Below are 12,080 nucleotides of genomic sequence, written 5' to 3'. Positions count from 1 at the left end.
TTGGAAATTGGTAACATAGAAGAACATGTGGTTCATGTTGTAAAATACTTATAAAACCATCACTCTGCCTCAGCAAGATAACGTGAGAAAGGCGGTCAACGTCTTGTTCTGCCCCAGGACACTAGACGGACCAGGCGTGGCTGACTGAAGATGTATATCTATATTAGCTCAGGTAAATTTGTGAAGTTGACAGGGAAAATATTGATATCAAAGCTAGAGAGTGTTTTATTTGTTTATTTTTCCATTCTATATTGTTGCCCTGCAATAAGATCAAGCTTTAAATCAATGAAAAAAAAAATATAAATCTTGATTTAAATCAATGACTTAAAAAAATAGATAGTTCGACAAGACTTTAAGCGTTGTGAATTTTGAATGTAGCTCAAAATAGATGTTCTGGATCGTTATCCACAAACATTCACATTCAATAAGGCTTTCATAGCGGTTGTGGGTGCTTCTATGGGTTGTTATGTGAGCCTAGTGATAGTTTGAGAAGGCCTCTGCACCGTGAATGTGAAAAACACTTATGAGCCAAAAGCGACGCAAATGTAAAATGATTTACTTCGACCTAAAACAAAAGCACCACTTGAGAAGATTTGAGCAGAAGAAAATAATCAGTCATTTGCACCGTGTTATACTAAATATGATTCCTTGAGTCAACGAAACACGCTCTTGACTGATTGGTGCTAGCGTGGTGATGAATCTATTAGCACCATCACCACCACCGTCACCACCACCACCACCATTTCCTATTTTCACTACCATCACTTCAACTACCAAAAACAACCACTATCTCTACCACCATCACCACCACCACCAGCACCACCGAAGTCAACAGTTACTATCATTCTCTTGTTTCCCCGTCAAGGCGATTTTTCCTTCACTTTATCGACGCGGCCATTCACGGGCGAGGGAAAGGTAGTCCGATGAAGAGCCCGCTCGAAACTGTGTACACAATTACACATTTTGCCCCCGCCGCCGTCGAAAGCATTGTTGATGTGGTATCCAGAAACTGCTCAAATATTAGCCAGGAAAAAGCGGCGAGGCGGGGCGCGGGGTAGTCAACGGAGGCCGAAAAGTGACCAAGCCTGGGTGGGTCGCCGCCGAGTTTGGGATTTTTTTTGAAGGCTGTTATTACTGTTATTATTGTTATTATTATTGTTCCGCCCGTTTTGAAGAGTGTGGCGGAGGCGGGGACAGTGTGTGTGTGTGTGTGTGTGTGTGTGTGTTGCCTCACGAGGTGTCAAGTAGAGTTCAAAGGCTGCTGCTGTGTCACGCTATCAACATATACAAGTCACTGGACGCCCCCGGACACTCCGAGATGCCCGTGTCAGCTGACCATCACCGGAGCGACGACGCGGCGCGGCGAGCACTGCACACCCTGCGGGGCTCCATCGCGCTGCCTCGCCTCACACTGTAAAATGGCCGCCCCAAACACTGCCCCGCCACGGCCGGAGCTCTCACATGCTTACCGCTGCTACGTCATCTTCATACTGATTTTTTTTTTTAAACACAACGTCCACTAGGAGGAGTGCCAACAGCCCGCAGACACAGGAAAGCCGCCTACGCTAGTGTAATACCTGTGAATGAGTCGCAGCGTAACGGCCATCACGTCACGGGCTGCCGCTGCCGGGGCGGCGCCCGCCACCGCCGCCACACCGCCCCGACCCTTCGCTGCCCTGCCCGTCCCCTGCTGCTGCCCGGCGGGGTGCCTCCATTGGCCTGAAGCTCACATTACCTCGTCTCGGTGTGAGAGGCGCCAGTACCGGCACAGTATAGGGCGACAGATAAAGCACAAAGTGGCCTCTGGTGACGTGCCCGCCGCCGGGCGACACCCGTCCTTCTCTCTCGCCCCGCGCCCCCCTCCCTGCCTCTCATTCTGCGGCCCTGGCCTCTCCTTCCCCTCGTCACCGTACTGTGGGCATGGTAACAGTCACTTACGACTGCTGGCGGCTCGTCCGTGCATGAAGGGTGGCAGGAACAATGACGCTGAGGGGAGAACACAATGCCGGGGTTGGCCGCGAGCTGACCAATCACATCACACGGGCCGCACTCACGCGGGCGCCGCCCATTCAACAAACCTCTTCTGCCTCCGCCCGCTGTGCCCCCCGCCGCCGCTGCCTCACGTCACTAAATCATTTACTCAATCCTCTCGTCACCTCACCTCCGCGGGAAGGGCGCCGGTAACAGCTGCGTATCCCTTAGAGCAGGGATTGGGGGAGGGAGGAGGACTGGGTGCGCGGAACATGGCCGCCACGCGCTGGGACCCATATCATGGAGGTAGACCCATATAGCCTAGTCAAGCCCGTTATCCTGCCCTAGCGACTCCACGCCCCATCTTCCTCGTGTCCAAATGAAAGGGTTAACCAGAATCTCCACTCTTTCGTCCCTTCCAGTAGTAAACTAAACAGCAGCCTCCCTTAAACGGCGTATTCTTAATTAAACTTTTTGCTACAACTGTCGGCTTCATACTCTGTCAAGATAGTCGAGTCGGGAGATGGGTCCCCATGCACCATGGTGACATATTTTTCTCACTTACATGTTTGTAATCCTCGAGGTGTCTAGTAAACAGATTTTTATGTTCCCGTCATGAAACTTGTCCCAAGGGGTTCTTTAGCGGCCATCTTGGATTTCCGACGATAATCAATAATCGCATAACTTTTGAGCTAGTCATCATGCAGAGACAAATGAACAATTTTTTCTGGGTAAAGTTGACTTGAGAAATTGATTGATGGGGTTATCTTTGTGATCAGGTTAAGTTGAGCACATTAAAACTCGGTAAATATGCAAAAAAAAAAAAAAAAAAGATCAACACTCATACACTTGCAAATGAGTTATTGCATATATACAAAACTATAATAATCCGATGAGTTCTGCAATCACCGATAATTGCTAGTAATTAGGAAAAGAAATAAGATAAGCAGGTAGTTACTGAGCCTACCTGCCTACATATTAGACTTAGTCCTAACCAATAATGGGAACTTGCTACGTGAGTTGGAGGTGGGCGGAGAATTAGGAAATAGTGACCACAGAACGGTTCGTTTTAGCTTAGACTGGGCGGTAACCGCGAACCAAACCCAGTGTTAGTGCCAGATTTCAGAAGAGCAAATTACGAGGGCTTCGAAGACATCTTGAAGGGGTAAACTGGGATAATTTAGGGATTCATGAGGGCCTGAACTGCGGATTGGAGAGCCAGGAGAACCAGGCAGAAATGTCTTACAATAATTTAGTTAGAGTAATAGTAGAGGGGCAAGGACAAGATATACCACAGCGAACACTTAGAAAAGAAAACAATGATCCTAAATGGATGACTCGTGGACTAAAACACGAGATTGGGTTAAAGAAGGGAATTTATCAGAAAATAAAAAATGGTGAAACACATCTCAGGGGCCGGTACGTCGAACTATCTAGATTATTTAAGAAAAATACCAGAATAGCAAAAAGGAACTATGAGATCAAAGTAGCAAATGAGGAGAAAAGTAATCCTGAGGACTTCTTTCAGATGTATATAACAAAAACACGGGAGAAAATTGGACCGCTGAAAACAAACACAGGGGAGCTAGTAGAAAATTACGAAAATATGAGCACATTGTTGAACGACTACTTCCTTTCAGTATTCACACAGGAGGATCGAACGACTATACCGGAAAGAGTTCAGGTGTACGAGGGCGGGGATGGCGATAAATTGAGGGATATAATCATTACCAGGCAAGTAGTTCAGGATGAGATAGATAAGCTCAAGAAGAACAAGTCGCCAGGTCCTGACGGGATATTTCCGAGGGTATTAAAGGAATTAGATGATGTACTCAGTGACCCACTAACCGACATCTTTAAGATGTCGGTAAATACTGGCTATGTGCCGAGCCTATAGAAAGTAGCTAATGTGACGCCGATTTTTAAAAAGGGGGACAGGTCAGTTGCTTCAAACTATCGCCCAATTAGCTTAACATCGGTTATAGGCAAGATGCTGGAGTCCATAATAGCCAGGAACATTCGGAAGCATTTAAAGAAACATAGCTTATTTCACGACTCGCAGCATGGGTTCTAAAAGGTAGGTCATGCCTCACCAATCTCTTGTCCTTCTACAATAAAGTATTTGAGGCGGTTAACAGAGATGAAAATTATGATGTAATCTATCTTGATTTTAGTAGAGCGTTTGACAAAGTTCTTCACCAACGAATGTTGCTTAAATTACAGGCTCACGGAGTAGAGGGTAAAGTTTTGAACTGGGTCAAGGCGTGGCTTAGCAATAGGAAGCAAAGAGTGCAAATCAATGGTAAAAGATCTGACTGGGGATGTGTTACGAGTGGGGTCCCACAAGGTTCGGTATTAGGTCCACTTTTGTTTATTATTTATATCAATGACTTAGATGCAGGAATTAGTAGTGATGTTAGTAAATTTGCAGATGATACCAAGATCGGTAGAGTAATTGAGTCGGATCAGGACGCTAGTATTCTCCAAGGTGAACTCAACAGATTGTATGACTGGGCGGATAAATGGCAGATGGAGTTCAATGTAGGGAAGTGTAGTATTCTGAGTGTAGGTAGGAACAACCCCTCACATAACTATCGCTTAAATGACACTCTCATAAGCAGGTTTGGGTGCGAGAGGGATTTAGGGGTCTTAGTGAGCTCTGATCTCCGTCCAAGGGCACAATGCATTCAAGCTAGAAATCGAGCTAATAGGGTACTGGGATTTATTTCAAGGAGCGTAAGCAACAGAAGCCCCGAAGTCTTCCTCAAACTATATATAGCATTAGTTAGACCTCATCTTGACTATGCGGTTCAGTTCTGGTCACCTTACTATAGAATGGATATCAAAATGTTAGAATCGGTGCAGACGAGGATAACTAAGATGATTCAGGGGTTGAGAAACTTGCCATACGAGGAAAGACTCAAACAGTTAAACTTGCATTCTCTAGAAAGGCGAAGGGTGCGTGGAGACATGATCGAGGTTTATAAATGGATGAAGGGCTTTAATAAGGGAGACATTCATAAGGTTTTGTTGGTAAGAGAACCGGGTAGGACACGAAGTAATGGGTTTAAACTGGATAAATTCAGATTCAACAGGGACATATGCAAAAATTGGTTTACTAACAGGGTGGTGGATGAGTGGAATAGGCTTAGCAGTCATGTGGTGAGTGCCAATACAATTGTCACATTCAAAAATAGACTAGATAAATTCATGGACAGCGATATTAGGTGGGGTTAGATACACGGGAGCTTAGGGTCAAAGGAGCCTCGTACAGGCCTACCGGCCTCTTGTGAACTCCTGCGTTCTTATGTTCTTATGTTCTTATCTTATATACTTTCACTGCCAGATAAATGCTACTCTTGTAATAATATACTTTGACTCATGAATTCGAGCCTTAATAGAACTGTCGAGGAACTGAAATCTATTTTAAAAGGAGTGAAGGTTATGCAAGAGGCAATTATCGAAGCGTCTCGTTCTCGTGCACAGTTCCTTTTAGTCACATCCACTTCATACCTTTTCTTGATTTTATGAGCTCGAAAAGGAGATTGCAGGTCAAAGGGCGGGAGCAAGGAACGGAGTGAGAAGGGCGTAAGTAGAGGAAAAAAGGTGAAGTGCAAAAGGAAGAAATGAGAGAGACAGGAGGAGAAAAATGGAGGGATTTTGACAAGGAGAAAGGTGTTGGTAGAGGAAGAAAAGGTGAAGGTTAATAGGAAAAGAGGAAAGAGACAGGGGGAGAAGATAAGAGGGGTGCAGACAAGCAGAAGGGTATTAGAAGCGTAAGGGAATGATGATAATGGGAAAATAAGACGATAGAAGGAGGAGGATTAGGAGAAGGAGGAAGAAAAGAAACAGAAAGAAAAAGAAAACAAAGATAATGAAAGAAAACGCGAGAGGAGAAAGAGAAAGAAAAAGAAAGTGAGGAAGAGAAAAAAAGAAAAAGTGAGAGTAAGAGGAAGAGGAAGAGGAGGAAGTGGAGATGGAGGTGACGGTGGTGGTTGAGGGAGAAGAGGAAGGGATGCGAGACGGTACGGCAGACGCGAACGAGATAATTAGAGAGATACAGGTGCGCCCGGTTGTTAGCTGAGATTAGGAGAAGCCTCGGAAGATACGGGGAGAGAGTGAGAGGTGAAGGGTGCGATGAGGGTCGATAACAGGTGCGAAGGACGGTAGGGAAGGCCGGGAGGGACATGCAGTTAGGGAATACAGGAGAAAGAGGAGGCGGGGCAGGAGTTGAAACACGAGAGGGAAAATGGTGTGATACAGAGCGATAATGTGTCAAAAGGCAGAGAGGAGGCGGGTGAAAGAGGAGGCATGGAAAGGTTAAGGATCTGTCAGAGGGTGAGATAAAGAGAATGGAGAAAGAGCAGAAGGTGGAAATTGATATATAGAGGCCTGTAGGAGCTAAGTAGAAAGGCGTGCAGTCCCGGGGAAGTGAAGAAGGCTGAGGGGCGTGCAACTTGTGCGGGTGAAGAGATGGAGAAGGAGCAGGAGGAAGAGGAGGCGGCAGGAAGAAGTGCATGCAACTATTATTTGGCAGATGAAGAGATGGAGGAGGAACAGGAAGAGGAGGAGACGGTACAAAGCAGGTGGAGTCAGAAAGTGATAGAAGCGTGTTGGGAGCTGATGTAGAAAGGCGTACGGTGAAGAGAAGGAGAAGGAGCAGGAGGAAGACGAGGCGGCAGAAAGAGGGAGCAGGAAACAGAAGTACATGCAACTATTTTTTGGCAGATGAAGAGATGGAGGAGGAAGAGGAAGAGGAGGAGAAGGTACAAAGCAGGTGGAGTCAAAAAGTGATAGAAGCGTGTTGGGAGCTGATGTAGAAAGGCGTACAGTATAATTATCATCATAAGTGTTTAGTTAGACATTCTCAAGTCAAGGTTCTTTTACAGGGTACGAGCAGAGAACAAATTGCGGTCTGGTAGCCTGTATCATTAAGGAATTGCGAAGATACAGATTCGTAATGATCGGCGCTCTCGTAGAAAATTAGCAGGCAAATTAATAAGAGGTCCTATCTAGTGAAAACGAATCAGCTTAACGCGCCTGTATATAATTTGAAAATGGTGGACGTGCGGAGGAGGCAGCGGTGATGGCTGACAAGTTGAAGGTTGATAGTCAAGGTAAAAGGAATACTATAAGGTAGTTTAGGCACACCCCCTCCGCGCACCTCCACCGTGACGTCATAGGAAATCCAGAGGTGGAGAGAGAGAGAGAGAGAGAGAGAGAGAGAGAGTGTGTGTGTGCGCGGTGGAAGAGAACGTAAACTTTAAAGAAAACCATCTGTATGTATGGTAAACTTTAAAATTACATTATGATGTTCACATAATACTGAAATTACTCAGTATCACTGTCTTATCCTCAAATTATCAGTATCTGAGACATGACCGCCAGAAAAGTTATAAAAATGTTTTCCATGCTTTCACATTAGGTGGATTATATTATTGTGACGACTTATTAGATGGTATGACATGTCAATTTTTATGTTGATCAGGTAGATGAGGAAAAATTATACTGTTGATAGACATCAACTAGCTGAATATAAACACATTGGTAATGACACATAAAAGCATTATATGGTTTCTATTATATTACATTTTGGATTTGCGTGGGTGTCCATATATCCTCAAAAGTGAATTTTATATGTAGACCTTTATATCCACCAAGCTAAGTTATGTTTTAACCGGATTCTTTAGTTTGTTTATTTGCAATTGAATGAAAATTTCAGGAAATGTTGCTAATAAAGTTATTTTTGTGGTGATCAAGATTTCTATATGGATCCATATATTATCATATATTTTTTTTTTCATTGGGAGATGTGTACTTAAGTAAGAATATATATGTTGGGTGGAAATCACAGTATGTGTGAATCCAAATATTATGGCAGAATACTGTCCTATCTAAGTGTTGTTCTAGTTACATAACCTATATCAGTGTTATTCTTTATACAGCTCACTATGACCATGGACTGATAGACAGATAAAGATGCATAACTGCCTAGATTAAGTGATCCGGTCTTATTAAATAGATAACGAGAGAGAGAGAGAGAGAGAGAGAGAGAGAGAGAGAGAGAGAGAGAGAGAGAGAGAGAGAGAGAGAGAGAGAGAGAGAGAGAGAGAGAGAGAGAGAGAGAGAGAGAGAGAGAGAGAGAGAGAGAGAGAGAGAGAGAGAGAGAGAATTATTTGTAGAGCTATTTTTTCATTGTTAGGTTTAAATGTAGAATGAGGATTATAAGAAATTGAGGACGGCAAAATGATTACTTGTATTAAAGCCACTTAATACAAATATAGTGAGGTATGCTAAAAATCTTTCACCCTCACACTCACAAAATATTATACCTGTATATTTTATTGACATATAATCAACAACGGGGAAAATAAGAGGCACCTAACAGGTCTATATATTATTCATATGAAATATCTTCATTACTATCCACACCTCAAACACACGAAATAAATAAATAAATATATATATATATAGATATATATATATATATATATATATATATATATATATATATATATATATATATATATATATATATATATATATATATATGTATGTATGTATGTATGTATGTATGTATGTATTTAAGCGCTCTTTCATTATCTGATGTGTTTTGAGAGTTTATATTTCATTTTCTTAAATCTTTCAATTTCTCTGTTAAGAATTCTTATTCTAAAATAAACTCTGCACCTAACAAAGTAGTGTACAACATCTTCAGGCAAATTTACACGTTTGCATTATAGTGTAGTTAACTTTTGATGGCTTTCCTCCTGATTTTAGTGATTTCTTGCCATGGTAGATTTCAAATAATTTTTCCATTAATCTTAGTTGTTCAAACAAATCATTTGATGGTGTCATCAACTTTCCTTTTCTTCTACAGACTTTCCCAATCCATGTCTTATCATCAGGGTTTACATTAGTGCCAAGATATGAATATTTAGGAAATTTGTGGGCAATAAAACCCCCTACGTACCTTAAACCCTCTGTTTCCATACTTTCCTCTAATTCCTCTTTTTCTAAATTATGTAACTCATTACTTTCATCCTTGCTTTCGATAGCATATTGTGAGTCAGAGGAGAAAAGCATTGCTGAAAGCATCAATTCTGACTCAAGAGTGTCAATATCAGGTGTGTCACTATCAGAGTCACAATGTTCTGTCACAGGAAGTGGCCCCTCAGATAGAGAATTATCTTGAGTTACTTTTGTGATATTGTAGTTGCTCCCTACCAGTTCACAGTCTCTGCCAAGAAGAAACGATCTTATTCTGTATGTCAACTGAAGTGGAGAGGGGTGTTGATAACAAGCTCCCATTTGTCTCAAGTAACCAAACATGTGTTCTAGGCAGTCCTGATTTAATCTGTATGTTATAATATAGGTGACTCCAAACTTATTCCTTAGGAATTCATACAGTCCCAACAAAGACTGAGAGGATACAATTAGTCCTTTCTGAAATGGATACATGCTGTCTTTACCACCAACTTTCATATTCCTGATAGTTTGTAACATTTTGTTTAGAACGTGTGTTTGACTTTCCAAATGCATGCCAAAACTAGCCCTAGACCCTTTATCTCCATGAGGTGTTTTGGCATTAAACACATCAAACCATGCATCAACTAAACTTATGAAATTACTTGTATCCTCCCAGTCCTTGCTCTTTAGAAGACCTTTCCTTCCAAAGTACTCAATAGATTTTGCTGTACTTTGTGATAGTAATTGGGCAGCTAAACGAACGTTCATTCTTTTAGGTCCCTGTACATCAATATGTTTGTATGACAAACGATGAATTGTTTTTAGGTCATGTGTACTTCTTATTATTAACTCTCTAATACTGCTATTTGTCACCGTTGGCTCTAACTGTCCATCCAGAGTGAATCCATGGTCTAATAGATTATTTCTGATAAGTTTGATAAGGTGGGGAACGTCAGCAAATACGAACACTGGGCGTTTACATTCAAATGGGTTTGGGAAAGAACTGTTATTTACATTAATGTTCAACTGCTTCCACAAAGCTAAATTCTTTGGCCCCAGGTCACTGACAATTGCTGCAACGATGAATCCTGCAGTTTCAACTTCATGAATAATGTTATCTAAAATGTTCTTTGTCATATCACAATCAAAATCGTAAAACACCAGCTGTTTCCAAGGCTTCAATAACCCTCTAAGCATTGCACACTGCACACGACGTTTTGGTTCATATATATTGTCATTTTTAGAGTCATATGACCAAGCTTGAGCAACTGCAGACTCATCAAAAGATAAAACACATATTCGCTCATATTCACACATTGTTGGAGCATAGTGAGCTAAAAGTTGGATGACATTACACAAAATTCCGGGTTCCACAACAACTTTTGATACCCATTTACTGATAGTGGCAGGAGATGGCAGTGGAAAGTTCCAGTGTTTCCTAAGGAAACGGTATGCCTTAGGGCTTAAGGATCGTAAAGTAAGTGCTTTGCTAATGTCTTCCTCCTCCCACTTGAGTATGTGCTTATTTGATACAAAATACTTTGTTTGATTTTTTGTAAATGTTTTAGATAATGCTTTTGAAACATTTTCCTGGCATTCAACTCTGACATTATCCAATTCATTCCGTAATTTATTAATAATTTCCTGATACTTCTTGATTTCTTCACGATAATAATTTCTCTTTGGTAACTTTTGTCAGTCTTTTGTGAAGATCTTTGTTGTAGAATGACATGCGTTTAATGAACTGCAGCATCTTCTTATTTTTGGGTTCAGGTGATGTACATGTTTCTTGATAGTGGTGTTCTTCCTGTGGGAGGAGTGGCCTTGGATACACTTCACCAACTTCTTCAGGTGGAGCTGTAATGTTCAAGATACAATAGTTGATTGTATTATATTTACTGGTAAAATGCATGCATATATGATGTGATACCTACATAAGTAGTTTCACAAATATTTTGATTAAGACATATAAAACATTTTACTAAGATATCACTATCTATCTATCTATCTATCTATCTATCTATCTATCTATCTCTCTATCTATCTATCTATCTATCTATCTATCTATCTATATATATATATATATATATATATATATATATATATATATATATATATATATATATATATATATATAAATATATATATATAGGGAATGAGTCATAACTGCATTTAAATAATTATTATTCATGTATAATAAGAGTAATCAGAGCATGTCTATTTTCCCGATACTATAGAGTAAAATGTACAACTGCAAAGAAAATAATAATAATAATACTGATCACATTACCAAATAATGCAAATTAACTTTATAAGAATAATAAGAAATATTTCAAATGTTTTGAATCTAAGTATTGATTCATTGCAAATAGTTAAAATCTATATTCATACTTAATTTATATTTTATATAAAAAGTAGACTTCTGTATTTACTATTACATGTTTTGACTTTTTTTTAATACATGCACAGAATCAACTATTGCTCACCATTTCTTTTTTCACACATGCTACTCTGTTTCCCACACATCCTCCACCATAACATCTCACACCCACTCAAACACTCATGTCTTCCAGTGTATTATTACATTATTATTTAACTTGAGGAAGATTTCTTCACACAAGCAATGTAAGGGCTTACTACTTACTCTTAGGTTGACTTGAAGGTCCAGCGGTGTGTGCAGTCAAAGCATCTTGGATGTGATGCTCTAGTAGGAGTTCTTCCTGTGGAGGGTGTGGCTGAGGGTGAACCTCAATGACTGTCTCACATGCTGTGATATATGGGATACATTAGCCATGTGTATTATCTTTTAGAAAGACAGATATGAACATTTGATATCACATTATTGAATTATGAAAAATAATTTAGCCAGAATTAAATAAATATATTATTAAACACAGAAACATATAAATGAAGATACACACACACACACACACACACACACACACACACACACACACACACACACACACACACACACACACACACACACACAAAAACACACACACAGAGGCTATCACACGACATATAGGAAGGGAAGCCAGAAATCAAGGCCATATTATAGAGGGCTTACTACTTACTCATAAGTTGACTTGAAGCTCCAGCAGTGTGTGCAGTCAAAGCATCTTGGATGTGATGCTCTG

General features: G+C 40.8%; 1 long non-coding RNA gene across 1 annotated transcript; it reads right to left on the bottom strand.

Moving 5' to 3' along the window:
- Positions 1 to 10,184: 10,184 nt before the first annotated feature.
- LOC126984317 (uncharacterized) lies at positions 10,185 to 12,080 on the bottom strand. The gene is made up of 3 exons (XR_007736581.1): positions 12,018 to 12,080; positions 11,585 to 11,707; positions 10,185 to 10,797 (listed from the first exon to the last, which is right to left on the bottom strand). It is a non-coding gene; the product is annotated as an uncharacterized LOC126984317 (long non-coding RNA).

The sequence above is a fragment of the Eriocheir sinensis genome, chromosome 57, assembly GCF_024679095.1.
Source record: "Eriocheir sinensis breed Jianghai 21 chromosome 57, ASM2467909v1, whole genome shotgun sequence".
NCBI lineage: Eukaryota > Metazoa > Arthropoda > Malacostraca > Decapoda > Varunidae > Eriocheir > Eriocheir sinensis.
Note: the sequence above shows the minus strand (reverse complement) of the source record. Positions and strands in the feature narration are given on the sequence as shown.